Genomic DNA, 13,282 nt, shown 5'->3' on the forward strand with positions numbered 1-13,282 from the left:
AGCACGGGACGCCGACGGGCCCTCGGCCGGGAGTGGCTGCCAGCACTATCCCCTGGGGTCCAGCCTGTGGCCTGGGCTCCTACCTGAGCATGGCCTCGGGCTCTTCCGTTGCCCCTGCTCATGCCCACATGGGGGGCGGGGGGAGCCCTCGGACCCTCCTCCCCAGGCCGGAGGCCACACCTGTGCAGCCCGCCTGCACCTGGATTCCTGCCACGCCTCCACCCAGCTCTTGCAGCCTTTTCAGAGCACGCCTCCTGTTACAACTGCATGTGACCTACCATTAACTCGAGCAGTTCTGTCGCAGGTGCCCTGGCCAGCGTGGCGAACAGACCCCGCCAGGCAGAGCCATTCTAAAGGGGTCCGTGGACACATGTGGACCTGCTGGAGGTTCTGGGGTGACAGGAGGGGCGGCTGCAGGAGCGAGGACCCAGAAGGCAGCCGGGCTTTCACAGGTGGGAGCAGAGAGGGATGGCATCCCCCAGGGCGACCAGCCTCGCCCCGGCTCCAGCCTCGCCCCGATAGCAGAGGCTCATATGGAAATGAACCAAACTGAAACTTTTGACAGGTCATGTGAGTTGGGGAACAAGGCTAGTTTGCCAAAATGATTTTTCCCTCTTTAATTAAAATCCTTTATTAACTGCCGAGCTAATACCCCAAGACAGACGAGATAATGAGCCCACATCTGCCAGCCCAGGCGGGCGCTGTCCAAGTGGGCGGGTGGGCTCCGGAGAGGGACTCCCACAGACACCCCTTGCTCCTGGGCTGTGGGCAGGGCCCCAAACCCAGGACAGGCGTTCCATCGGGGCACAGATCCTGGGTCCCTCTGAAGATCCCCACGGGAAACAGGGGTGGCCCCGCAGGTGCCCCAGCTCAGTGCTTTGCAAAGCTGTTTCCTCCACGGTGTTCTCACTGCAGCCACAGCAAGGCGGTGGGCATATGCCACGGGGTCCAGCGGGTCCCAGACAGGCTCTGTCTGTCCCGGCTGGGCAAGGACACGGAATGTAAGCTTCAGATGCCAGCAAGAGCCAGACCTGGGACCCAGGAGCCGGGGCCACAGCCATTAGTACAGGCAGGGAGCTGGGGCCACAGTACCCAGAACTTCATCCCAGGATTAGACCTTAATTCGGGGCTCAGACCTTTATGGCAGAACCCCTATTTCCATGGTGGGACTCAAACCTCCCTCAGGAGCCCTGTCCTCCATCGGGGCGGTAGTCAATCCCAGGGCCGGGACCTCTATCCCGACACCCAGACCCCCATCCCGACACCCAGACCCCCATCCCGGGATCCAGACCTTCATTCCCGGGCCCAGACCCCCATCCCAGGATCAGACCTTAATTGGGGGCTCAGACCTTCAAGGCAGGACCCCTATTCCAATGGCGGTACTCAGACCTCCATCCACGGCCTTCACCTACATCTGGGTACCTATGTTTATCAGGGGGCCTGAACTCTATCACGGGGCCCAGACCCCCATCCCGGGGCCCAGACCTCCATCCCGGGGCCCAGACCTCCATCCCAGGATCAGACCGTAATTCGGGGCCCAGACCTTCATGGCAGGACCCCTATTTCTATGGCGGCACTGAGTCCTCCATCCGGGGCCTTGACTTCCATCCGGGACCTTTACCTACAGCTGGGGCCCTGAACTCAGTCCTGGGGCCCAGACCTCTATCTGGACACACAGCCTCCATGTCGGGGCCCAACCCCCATCCCAGGGCCAAGACCCGCATCAGAGTATCCAGACCTCCATCCCAGGATCAGACCTTAATTCGGGGCCCAGACCTTCATGGGAGGACACCTATTTCCATGGTGGGACTAGGAGCTCCCTCCGGGGCCTGACCTTTATGGCAGGACCCCAAAGGCCATGGCAGGATTCTCACCTACATCTGGGACCCAGACACCATTCTGAACCAGAAGTACATCTGGGACCCACACACCCATCCAGGGCCCTGATGTCAGTCCTGGGCAATGGGCTGGCTGCTGGGTGGTCCTTGGTCTTCGCCCGCCCTCTGGTGTCCGGAGGCCGCCACTGCATGCGGCGTGAGCAGGGCCTGAGCGCGGTGCGCAGCGCCCTCAGGTGGACACGTGCTCCTGGCACTCACTGTGCAAGGACCTCGAGGTCCAGAGGTGGCCTGGCAGCCAGAGCCTGGGCCTGGGCCTTTGGCACTGGAGGCCGTGAGGCTTGAGGGGCTCTGGGTGGCTTTTTCCGAACATGTCAGGCCGTTCGCACCCCGCCCATCCTGGCAGGTGAGGAGCCCGCAGGCCCCATGCAGAAGCACCCCCCGGCCAGCCCCTGCAGAAGTGGGGGCGCCCAGGCCGACCCCTCTGGCCAAGGGGGTGCTCTAGGACTTACCTCTCCAGAAGAGGCATACCCTGAGGCGGACCCCTCCAAAAGGTGGGCGCGCTGGAACCACCTCTCCTGAGAAGGGACCCTACAGAAAGAGGGCGCACCTGGACGAAGACCTCCAGGGGGGCGCGCGGAGCCTGCCAGATCCCCTCCGCGCTCAGCCCAATGCGCATGCCCGGCTGGGCCGCAGGCACCGGGCGCTCTGCCAAGGTGCCCAGCACAGCCCTGCGAGGACTGATCGTTCGACATTCAAATGCATCTCAGGTCGTTAGCAGGTGTATTTGTCAAGGTAAGAGGACAGCGCACATTGTAACGCTGGTTCTCATGATTTAAAGCTTCAGTGTTTGCACAGCGAACAGCAGCTTGCTCCCCGGCCACGCGCTGCCCAGGAGGGGCAGGGATCCAGCCTCACCCACTCAGGTGAGTGACTGGGGAACAGTTCTGACCCTCTTTCCCGGGGGACAAAAACAGCCGCCCTGGCACCCACTGTGGGGCTTCCAGCCGCACCTGGCTTCCCCAGGGGCCTCTCTGTGCCCACCTGCACCAGCCCTGCCCCTGGGGACCGGCTGGGCCCGTCCCTGTGTCCAGGGCCCTCTGGCTTCCCTCCCCTCGCCCAGGGAAGGAGCAGAGTCTGACCACATCCAGGGCCCGGGGACCTGACCCAGGACGGGGTCCCACTCCACCTGGAACTCCGACCTGGAGTGTCTGCTTACCCTACCCCCCACTCGGGCACCGGGCTGAGCCACCTCCTCGGTGCCGTGAGAATTAGGGACTCGCTGTGTCACGTACTCGGGGCAGCTCCTGGCCGTAATAAGCAGCAGTGTTCGCTGCTGCTGCTCTGCATCGACCCAGGGAAGCAGCGCGCAGACCCGGGCCGGGCTGTCCCTCTGCAGTGGTCGCCCACCGGTGGCCCGTGGACGCTGGTGGTCCGTGAGGCCCGGAAGGTTGGCGACCGCTGCTCTAGTGAGCAGTTTGCTGGAGTCAGGGAGGATCCGTTAGCAGGCCCGTGGTTCCCTGAGTGGTTCTTCAACAGACTCTCCAGGAGAGGACACAGGTCCGGGCTTGGCATCCCAGCCCCACCCCTCCTCGGTCCACACACGCACTGCGTGTGATGCTGATTCAGCTGAGATTCGTAAGGACGTTGTCTCTGGACCTGTGTTTGGTGAGTGGAATCTGATGGGAAATGGAGGGTGTGTGTGAACAGAGACATGCATTCCGTGTGTCCACCTGTGCTCCAGGCCCCCTCCCCGTTCTCAGGGCTGGTGATGCCCCGTGAGCTCAGGGTCCCAGGGCCCCACGTGGGGGAGCTCAGGGAGACTCAAAGCAAGTACAGGCTTACTTGACCCGGGGACCCCAGCGCTGGACTCAAGGGCCACCTCCCCAAACACAGCTCTCCTGATCAGCTGCCCTCTCTGCAAAGTCCCCCCGCCAGGAGGGGTGGTGCGCAGTGGGCTGGTGATTCTGGGGTGGGGCCCTCAGGACTCATGAAGGACGAAGGCCCTGGATTGCTCCACACCCCGTGAGGTGAGGTCTCCACTGCTGGACCTGGAACAGCTTGGGCCCCCTCCCTGCCTGCGTTCACCACAGCCAAAGGCACTGGAACCCTCCCATGGACAGGAAGAGGAAGAGGAAGAGGAAGAGGAAGAGGAAGAGGGGGGGCGAAGGGGGGGAGGAAGGGGCTCTCTGAGGACCCACCTCCTCCTAACTTTTCATTATATCCTGCAGAGTCCTTCATTAAAACACAGGGCAAGAGCATAATAAACTATTTTGACTCCTATAATGTGGGGAAGCACGGGACTTGGTTGGAAAGCCAGTAAGGAGGAATCTCGGAAAGGTCGGGGCCTCTAGGGGGACCTGGCCGAAGGCGGCAGCCCCTGCCTTGACTTTCCAAACAAGTCTGAGCCCCGGGGTGTTTTACTGGAATCTCTATGTTTAGACTTCAAAACGTCCTTGTTTGAAAGACACTACAGATGCAGGTGCTTTCTCAAGGATGCTTACCCTCCTGACAGTATCTAATGGTTAATTTTAGTTCAAGCAGTTGTTCCAATAAAAGCCTAAGGAGGCAGGCGAACGGGGCTTTTTGCTCTTAAAGCAAACCAGCCCCTTAGCCCAGTGATGGCGAACCTATGACACGCGTGTCAGAGGTGACACTCGAACTCATTTTTTTTGGTTGATTTTTCTTTGTGGGAAACGTGTCGCTCCCTCACATAAAACTTTGTTCCAAGAAAAGATTAAATGAGCTACCTACAAACGTAACCATTCAGATGAAGGGGGCACAGAGGCCTCCTACAGGCACACCTCGCCGAGTCTGGGCACTTATTTTGAATTCGATGTAAAACTGCTGTTATTTCAGAAGTGAGGCGCCTGCCAGGGGATGGCGTGGCCACCAGTGTGGGGAGGCTCAGAGCACTGAACCCGCTGGGCTCCCAGCCAGGCGCCCGGAGAGTGACTTCAGCGCCCAAGTCCTGCCACTGAGGACTCTGCCCAAGGAGAGCGAGCATGGCGCCAGGACACACAGCAGCACAGGCGCCCCCCGCCCCACACCCTCTTCACCGGGTCCAGACTCCCCGAATCTGAACGTCCGCAGATATCAGACACAGCTGGACAATAAAGCCCCGCCTGTGACCCAGAGTGCGACACTAACCTCACAGACCTCCTTGAAGCTCCCCATTCCAGGGTCATTGGGGTGCTAGACTTTTCAGGGTGATCACTTCCTAAACTATATAAATGTCCAATCACTATGTTGAACACTTGAAATGAATATAATACTGTGTGTCAACTGTAATTGAAAAAATTAAGTTTTTTAAAGATTAAAAAAAGAAATTCACCATTTCGGTGAATGAGGCGTCAAGTTAAGGTATATCCATCCCTAGGACTCAACATCTGGAATATGTATAAATGAGAGAATTTATGTGCAAAGTACCCAATCCCTTTTATTTAGAAAAAAGCTTTCGATTTTGGTAACAATTATCAAATTTAAGGAAACTGGTTCTAGTTAAAGATTACGTCCGAAACTGAAACCGGACACTCAGGGGGTCCGGGCTGCCTGTCCCTACTTGAGCCAATTAAGCAGAGACAGGGTTGAATCGTATATGAGTGTTTATTCCAATCCTGCCAGTAGTGTGGGAGAGCAGGTCATGCACAAAGTCTGCTCTGCCCTCCACCATAGCCCTTCAGCTGCTTCTATTGGGTAGAAGGACAAAGACAAAAGGGCAAGAATGGGTATGCAAAAAGGGCAGTTTGCAGGCAATGCTGGCTGAGGGTCTGCAACAGTGCCCTCTCGTGGACATTCTGAGAAGAGCACCCTAGTAACGAATTCTGCCAGTTTGAAAGGAAAACTGATAGACCTAGAGGGCTCTGGCCCTGCGGGGAGGTGTGGCAACAGTGCCCTCTTGTGGACATCCTGAGAAGAGCACCCTACTAATGAAATCTAGGAGTCTGAAAAGGAAGTCCCACTGATGGTCCTGGAGTGCTCTCCCCCTTGCAGGGAGTCCTGCAATACAGTGGGGCCTTGACTTACGAGTGTCCCGACTAACGAGTTTTTTGAGATACCAGCTGTCTCTCGGCCGATTTTTTGCATTGAGTTGACAGAGTAATTTGAGTTAACGAGCTCCTTAACGAGCTCAGTCTCGGAACGAATTAAACTCATAAGTCAAGGCCCCACTGTATTCCCCTCATGCGGGTATTCTGAGACCTGAACCGTAGTCATGAATTTCACAAGTCTGAAGAGAAAGTCCTATTGAGACCTAGAGGGCTCTCATCCTGCAGGGATGTTGCAATAGTGCCCTCTTGTGGACATTCTGAGAACAGCACCGTAGTAAGGGAGGTGTTGCAATGCTGCCCTCTTGTGGAGAAGGGGCGAGCCTGGAGTTTGGGGACACATCCCCACTCCACCACTCTGCCCTTGAACGAATTCTTATGTCCCCAAGTTCTTCACCTGCACAATTCCTAACTCCTTTCATTGTATTTTTCTTTCCAGTTTTGGTTACCAAGCAAAGAGTTTAAAAGAAAAAGCCCATCCCTGCAGGCTATTTCCCCAGTGAACACCAATCCCCTAAGAACCCTCCCCTGGCAAGGTCACCTTTAGTCTCCACGTGAGGCACCCCCCTCGCTGAGGTCTGTTTGCCATGCTGGGAGGGCGATCCACAGCCCTCAGAGCCATGAGCTCCAGCCACGAGGAGACACAAGCACAGGGAGGCTGCGAGGAGTGGCTGGGCGTGCAAGGGCCCTACCCCCCGAAAGCGTGGCGGTGCTTCTCACACCTGCAGTGCACACCGGGCTCTTTCCACACAGGAACCCCCACTCCCACAACACCCACACTCGCTAGGGCCCTCCCGACAGAGCTCAGACCTGGGGTGACAGTCAAATGATGTCACCTCTCCTTGCTCACAGCCTCTCAAGTGCTGGTAACAACTCTCTCTAGGATTCATGCATCGGAGAGGAGGTCGGTTCTGACCAAACGTTACCGCAAGGGTGAGCTCGATGTTGTTAGAAAACCGACTGGGGACTGCCAGTGGAACGTGGGGTTCAGGTGGGCCCAAGAATTGCCTCGATCCTAAAATAACAGGTTAGGACTGGCCTTCGATCAGCTGCATGAGGTTCCCTTGACCTTCCCGGGTCTGGCTACCTGGGTCCACAAGCAACCCAGACAGAATGTAGAGAAAAGCAGACTAGCACGTGCTGCACACGGATGGCGCCCCAAACTCTATAAACTCTCACCCCTACTCAAACCAGGGTGCTCAGCAAGGGTGATGTCGCTGAGGGTTCCCGTCATGCGAGTCACCCTAAGGAAGGGCAGCCTGTTCTAAAATTCACGGCCCAGCTGACATCATCAGAGCAACCCCTTTGGCAGAACAGTGGTTCCTAAACTACAGGTGGGTGTTGATGTGAAGAGTCAGGCATTTGCTTTGAGCTGCAATAGGGAAGAATAGCTTATCAATCTGTGATAGCAAAGACATGCCTGCCCCAGCTGGTTGGGCTCAGTGGATAGAGAATTGTCCTGGGGACTGAACAGTTCTGCGTTTGATTCTGGTCAAGGGCATATGTCTGGGTGGTGGGCCCGATCCCCAGTAAAGGCAGCCAATCAATGATTCTCATCACTGATGTCTCGGTCTCTCTTTCTCTCTCTCTCTCCTTTTCCCTCTCCCTTACTCCCTGAAATCAATAAAAAAAATATATATTTTAAAAAAGATATTCTTGCTTAGGATAAGTTGAAGTTAAAAGGTAATTTAGCAGAAAGTACCATAGGACAAGGTGGACAGGGCAAAATTCATGAAAGCAAGCGACTTCAGTTTGGGATAAAGTATGCATGGATGGCCTCCTCCCCCGTGAGTCACTCAATGGCTTCATGAAACCCCATTTCCCTCTGCATTAGAGGTTCTGCTTCATGGACAATGCAGGAGCCCCATCTGATTACACAGCGGCAAGAAAACCCAGTGAGATGGTGTCCGTGTCCGAGCAGGAGGCAAGGCCATGTCCACCACTGTGACCTGTGCAGATGCCCTTGGGAACACGCGCCCCGTGGGCCGCTGCCTCGTTTACACAGGCCAACAGCAGGGAAGCGGCGCCTCAGGCAGGGCGAGCCTCCCGGAGCCCAGCGTTTCCCGTCTCTTATCTGAATGGCTGCTGGTACCCTGTCCTTACCACCACCAGGCACTTCTGTGGGCCCTCACCACCAGATCAATAGGCTGGGAAAAGTCAGTGACCATACAGGGCCATAGGCACCCCAAAATCTCAGCAGCATGGAGGGGAAGGCAGCCATCCTGAGAATGGCGTGCATGAGACAGGCCTAAGGGAGACTCAGGATCAAAAAGTGTGCTGACATTTTCATGAACCTCGGGATGTTGCCAACCTATTTAAAGGCTACATCCATGCTGTCCATGTAGTGCTTAGAGTGAGCTGTAGCACCAACACCCTCAGCCGTGTCCCAGCCGCCCACTCCCTGTGCTGTGCGAAGTGCCTGCTGTGCCAACTCCGTCAGGCCGCTGCCTCTGCAGTGCTTCCTGGGAGCACACGCTGCGCTCACTAGAGTCCGAGGCGCCCTGCATCGCCTCCACGATCCACCACTATGTGCGTCCCGCGCTGTAGAGGCCTCTGGCCAGCGAGGGGAGCCACTGGTCTGGCCTGCGCTGCTGTGATACCGCTGTGGACTCACTCCGTCCCACGTCTCCCCTTTTGGAAGCCTATTTACCACTGCGACAGGGAGCCCACATTAGGAGAGAGGCAGTGAGTGAGTTAACCACGGTCACTATGTTTCACTCCCTGTAAAGACGCTCTTTCCACCGTGCTTTTCACTGGTTTATTGCGCTCTAGTTTGGGTGGGGAAATGGTAACACAGGTCTTTAGCACGGCTTTGTGGGGCACAGCGACGGGAGGGGCCTTTCCTCCCGCGTCCGTGGGGAGGCCTGGCCGCGAGCCGCTCGGCTGTAGCGAAGTATTTCCTGCACGAGTTGGGCACCACGCTTAACTGTTATTAATTTCCTCCGTTCAGTGTAGGCAGCAATTCGCCGTTTTCTTTCAGTTCCTAGAAATAAAAAAGAAAACAACATGGACAGGCACCTGTGAAAAACAATGCAGTGAGAGACTGCATCTGTACCAGAGAACCAGACGGAACGCCAGCTGCCAACCTCCAGCTAAGCACGGAGCCACGGCGTTCAGAGGACGTTGTCAGACCGCAAAGTTTGGGTGAAAAAGGCTCCGCATTAACAAATCCAGCAACTGGAACAAAACAATACGGCCTCCTGTCTACACAATACAACAGAGAGAGGCGGAAACTGTGAGCGACTGAAGGTGTGAGCATCCACTCACACCTGCACCGACACCTGCTGCCCGCGCCACTCTCTCCCCCCACCCGGCAAAGCCACCGCACTGCCGTGTAAATACACGTAAAGGCCAGCAACCAGCACATGCTGCAGAAATCTCCAGAAAAGCTGGAACACAGCCATCAAGTTTAAAGTGTGACCGAAGGATCAAGTTTTCTAGCTTAATTTGATGGAACATGCCAGGTTCTTAGGAAGCAGCCTGAACACCAATCAATAGCCCCAGGCGAGCTCCTCGTGGGTTAGACCTGGGAGGGGAGACCCTGTCCCACGCTCTCAGCCGCCGGCAGCGGTGCCTTGGGATCCACTCCCACAGAACAGCAGCCGCCCTGCTGCACCAAAGCTCCGCGGGCTGTCCCGAGCTCACGCCCCAGGAGGCCGGCGGCCCTCGGGTAGATCGGATGGAGGACGTCCTGGCTGACAGCTCACCTACCTCCCCAGGCCTGTGACCCCCTCTGACGGGACGGCCTCTCTCAGGCGGCGGCACTAGAGCAGTGCGCTGGCCCGGCGGGAGTCCTGGCACAGCAACTGTCCTCAGGGGCAGTTTAAGGGCGACCAGGTCTAAATGCTTGGACTCCACACACTCTCCAGAGTGGACCCCTCAGAGCTGAGACGCACTCACTGAGTCCACACTGCATAGCAGCTAAGATGGTCAGGACATGAGACTGACTGGGTCACTGACCACTAGTCCATATAGTCAATCACCCATTCATCAGAGAAGCAAGCACTCTGCTCCCAAAGAGGCCAGAACAGACCCCTGGGAACGTAACCCCGGTGTTAACTAACCTATAGATGAAGAGCCCCGCCCTGCAAGAAACACACCAAAATGCCGATCCGGGAGCTGATCCCAGTTATCTTCCCAAAGAACAAATCCTCAAATTCCTATGTTCCCGCAGGTGAGCATCAAGGCATATGGCCAACACCCTGTTGCAGACCTAGAAGCTGCCGTGCAGCTCAGCTGCAGAATTAAATGAGATTTATTGATTGCATCTTCCCAAGAGTTACCGATGGCTAAGGTACCGGCTATAAAACATTCAGACAAGAACAGGCTCGAGAGAATTTGGGGTCTGAAGACTGTGTTTTACAAAAATAAAATCCCTGTATAAAATAACAGATGCAGATCTGTTTCTGTTGCTTCAGGGCTATTCAAAGCTACTAAGGTAGACCTTTTTCCCACCAGGAGTAGACAGTTTAGCAGAAACATGCCTCCCTGGCTCGCCTGAAAGTGTGATGTCAAACCCGAAAGCCTGCAGCCTCTGCATGCAAAGGCCGGCCTATAGAACCTTCCACCACAGCACTGACGTCACGCAGGTCCTGCTCGGATTCCTTCACGTTACAAAGTGCGGCTTTACAGCTTTCGTTCTCCAACGTAACTAGAAGCAGCACCACTTACTACTTGCCTTCCACCTAAGCCAGAGATGTGACCTCAGAGGAAGTCCAGGCAGCCCCGGGCGCAGGAGCAGCTCGCAGCCTGGCCACGCCCCTGCTCAGGCCCTGCCATACCCACCACTGCCGCCCCCTCCAGCACCGTCACACGGGGGGGCCAGTGTGGGGTGTCAGCTCCTCAGTAGTGTCTGCAGCACACAGGTGCCATCGCACTTCTAGACTTTAAATTCTAGAAGAAAAGCCATGGCCAGTGAAAATTCAACGAGAGTTTAAAGCCAACAAAGAAGGAGCAAATCCCTGAAGACATGTAAGAAACAGTGGGGCCTTGACACGTGCTCACAGTCTGAGAAGGAACCGCTCTTCTAGCATCTGAGACCCAGGGACCTGGCCTGGCCTAAGCAATCCTGTGGTTTCCCGTCAGGAAACTAGGCAGTGACCACAGACAGGGCCGGCTGGCACTGCGACTCAGGCCTCCTGCCCACGGCCTGTTGTCACCAAGAGCATGTGAGTCGGAATAGAGTAACATGAGAAAATCTATAATGATAAACGCGTAATATGCTAATCAGACCGGACGTCCTTCCAGGGCGAAGCCAGGGCAGCTGCGAGGGAAGGATCCAGGCAGCCGTGGCTGCAAAGGCCGACTGTTCAACGAATTTCGTGCATCGGGCCGCTAGTAGAATAACTGTAACAATGTGAGTCTAAAGGCACACTGAGTCTAAAGGACTTCAGGAGCAGAAGCAAATATTTCTAGCTGGAATAGTCTAGGTCAGTGGTCGGCAAACTCATTAGTCAACAGAGCCAAATATCAACAGTACAACGATTGAAATTTCTTTTGAGAGACAAATTTTTTACACTTAAACTATATAGGTAGGTCCATTGTTATTAACTTAATTAGGGTACTCCTAAGACTTAGGAAGAGTCACACTCAAGAGGCCAAAGAGCCACATGTGGCTCACGAGCCGCAGTTTGCCGACCACGGCTCTAGGTAATTCCCAGACAAGAGTGACCCTAATGGATACAAAGAACAGACTGAACTATGGAACGTGCGAGGCCACCCAAAGCAGAGGCGGCGGTGAGGAAAAGCTGAAAACATGCAGGAAATTTCCACAGACTTAGTGCAGCGGGAGGAAACTGCATCTGGAGCACGGCCGCGGTGTGAGCTGCTCTGAGCACCACGCTCCAGAGACTGGGCTTGGCGACCTCGCTCAGGAGCTGCAGGGGCTCCCGGAGCAGCAGCCAGTGTCGGGTCAGGCCCCACCGTGAGGCAGGGCCTGGGGCTCAGGTGAGTGGTGGGGACGGTCTGACAGGGCAGTGACGGGGAGATAACCAGATACGAGGGCCCAGACAGGGTAACATGGTGTAGAAGGTGCCTGGACGTGAGGCCGGAAGAGAAAGGTGGCCAGGATAGCCCAGAGTTCCTGTTCGAAACGGACTCTCATGTCCCCGTCTTAGGGCGCCGGTGCTCGGGACTCACCTTAACGATGTCCAGCCCTCCGACCAGCTCCCCTTTCACATACAGCTGCGGGTACGTGGGCCAGTTGGAGAAGGTCTTCAGTCCCTGCCGCACCTACGAAAACAGCAGGAACCCTGACACCTGCCCCTCAGCGCAAGGGACGCAGAGACCAAGGACATAAAGACAGAACTTACCTCCTCATCCTCCAATATGTCAAACGTCTCATATTCAACACTGCAACAGGAGAAAACGTTTTAACAGACAATTCAGTTCTAAACAGAAACTGTAAACCTACTTTGTGTTTTTAAAATAGTCAAGAAAATCAACCATTTTGGTGCCAACAAAATTTACTGTAGAAAAACGGAAATGATTTTACTTCTTACTCCGTCGGGTACTATTCAGACTAAGTCATGCCAAGACACAAACGTGTCTGAATTTTTCTCTAGGCAATACGAGGTTACACAGGGGCCAGCAGACTTTCTCTTAAAGGGCAAGAGAAACATTTAGATGCCACAGGCCAGGGCCGGAGCTGCTGGGACTCACCAGCCAGGACACCCTCACTGCCAGCGAATGCCGCCTTGTGACACGGGAATGGACTGACTCCAGGACAGGGCTGTGCTTTACCTGCGTGGTGGTCAGGGAATCAGTCAGCGTGAGGCCAGGTGTGTGGCCAGGCGTGAGGGTCCTATGTGCAGGTCCAAAAAATGGCCAAAGAAAACGCCACATACAAAATCTGAAGCCACCCTCAAGGGAAACCTTGGTTATTTGGTCAACAAGTTCCCAAGAAAACTATCCATGGCACAGAAATACTCAAAAAAGACGACAGGATTAACCAGCAGCAAGTACGAGAAAAGAGATGTTTGAAAGAGCAAAAGGGAATCAAAAAGGACCTACATGAGGTGAGTCTCCCTTCAGGGTGAACTAAGGGAGGCAGATCTTCAGCTGAACGGTCTGATAAAAAGGGCGAGTGACAGGCCACCTGTCAGGGACCGAGGGAGCCCGGGGCCCAGGTGCATGGGCCTGAGGGTCCCAGCAGTTCTTTGTAAGGGACCGTTCACACCTCAACGTGCACCTGGGACTCGGCCCTTGCGGCGAGTTCATCTGGACTAGCGAGGAAAAGACAAGCGCGAGATCAGACGAGAGAGAACAAAGAGCCGGGCTTGCTTTCTCCACGCCACGACCCCCCCCCCCCCCCCGAGTTCACGGTGTGCTCCGCTACAGAGCCGCAGAGGCTCCACTGAGCAGCCACCGCAGCGCCATCCTGTTTACCAAGGCTCGGGCCGT

General features: G+C 55.7%; 1 long non-coding RNA gene across 1 annotated transcript; it reads right to left on the reverse strand.

The window, feature by feature from the left end:
* Positions 1-8,620: 8,620 nt before the first annotated feature.
* LOC102425544 lies at positions 8,621-13,066 on the reverse strand. Its single transcript, XR_330916.3, has 3 exons — positions 12,193-13,066; positions 12,020-12,112; positions 8,621-8,864 (listed from the first exon to the last, which is right to left on the reverse strand). It is a non-coding gene; the product is annotated as an uncharacterized LOC102425544 (long non-coding RNA).
* Positions 13,067-13,282: the final 216 nt, after the last annotated feature.

The sequence above is a fragment of the Myotis lucifugus genome, unplaced genomic scaffold (assembly GCF_000147115.1).
Source record: "Myotis lucifugus unplaced genomic scaffold, Myoluc2.0 scaffold_1881, whole genome shotgun sequence".
Taxonomy (NCBI): Eukaryota; Metazoa; Chordata; class Mammalia; order Chiroptera; family Vespertilionidae; genus Myotis; species Myotis lucifugus.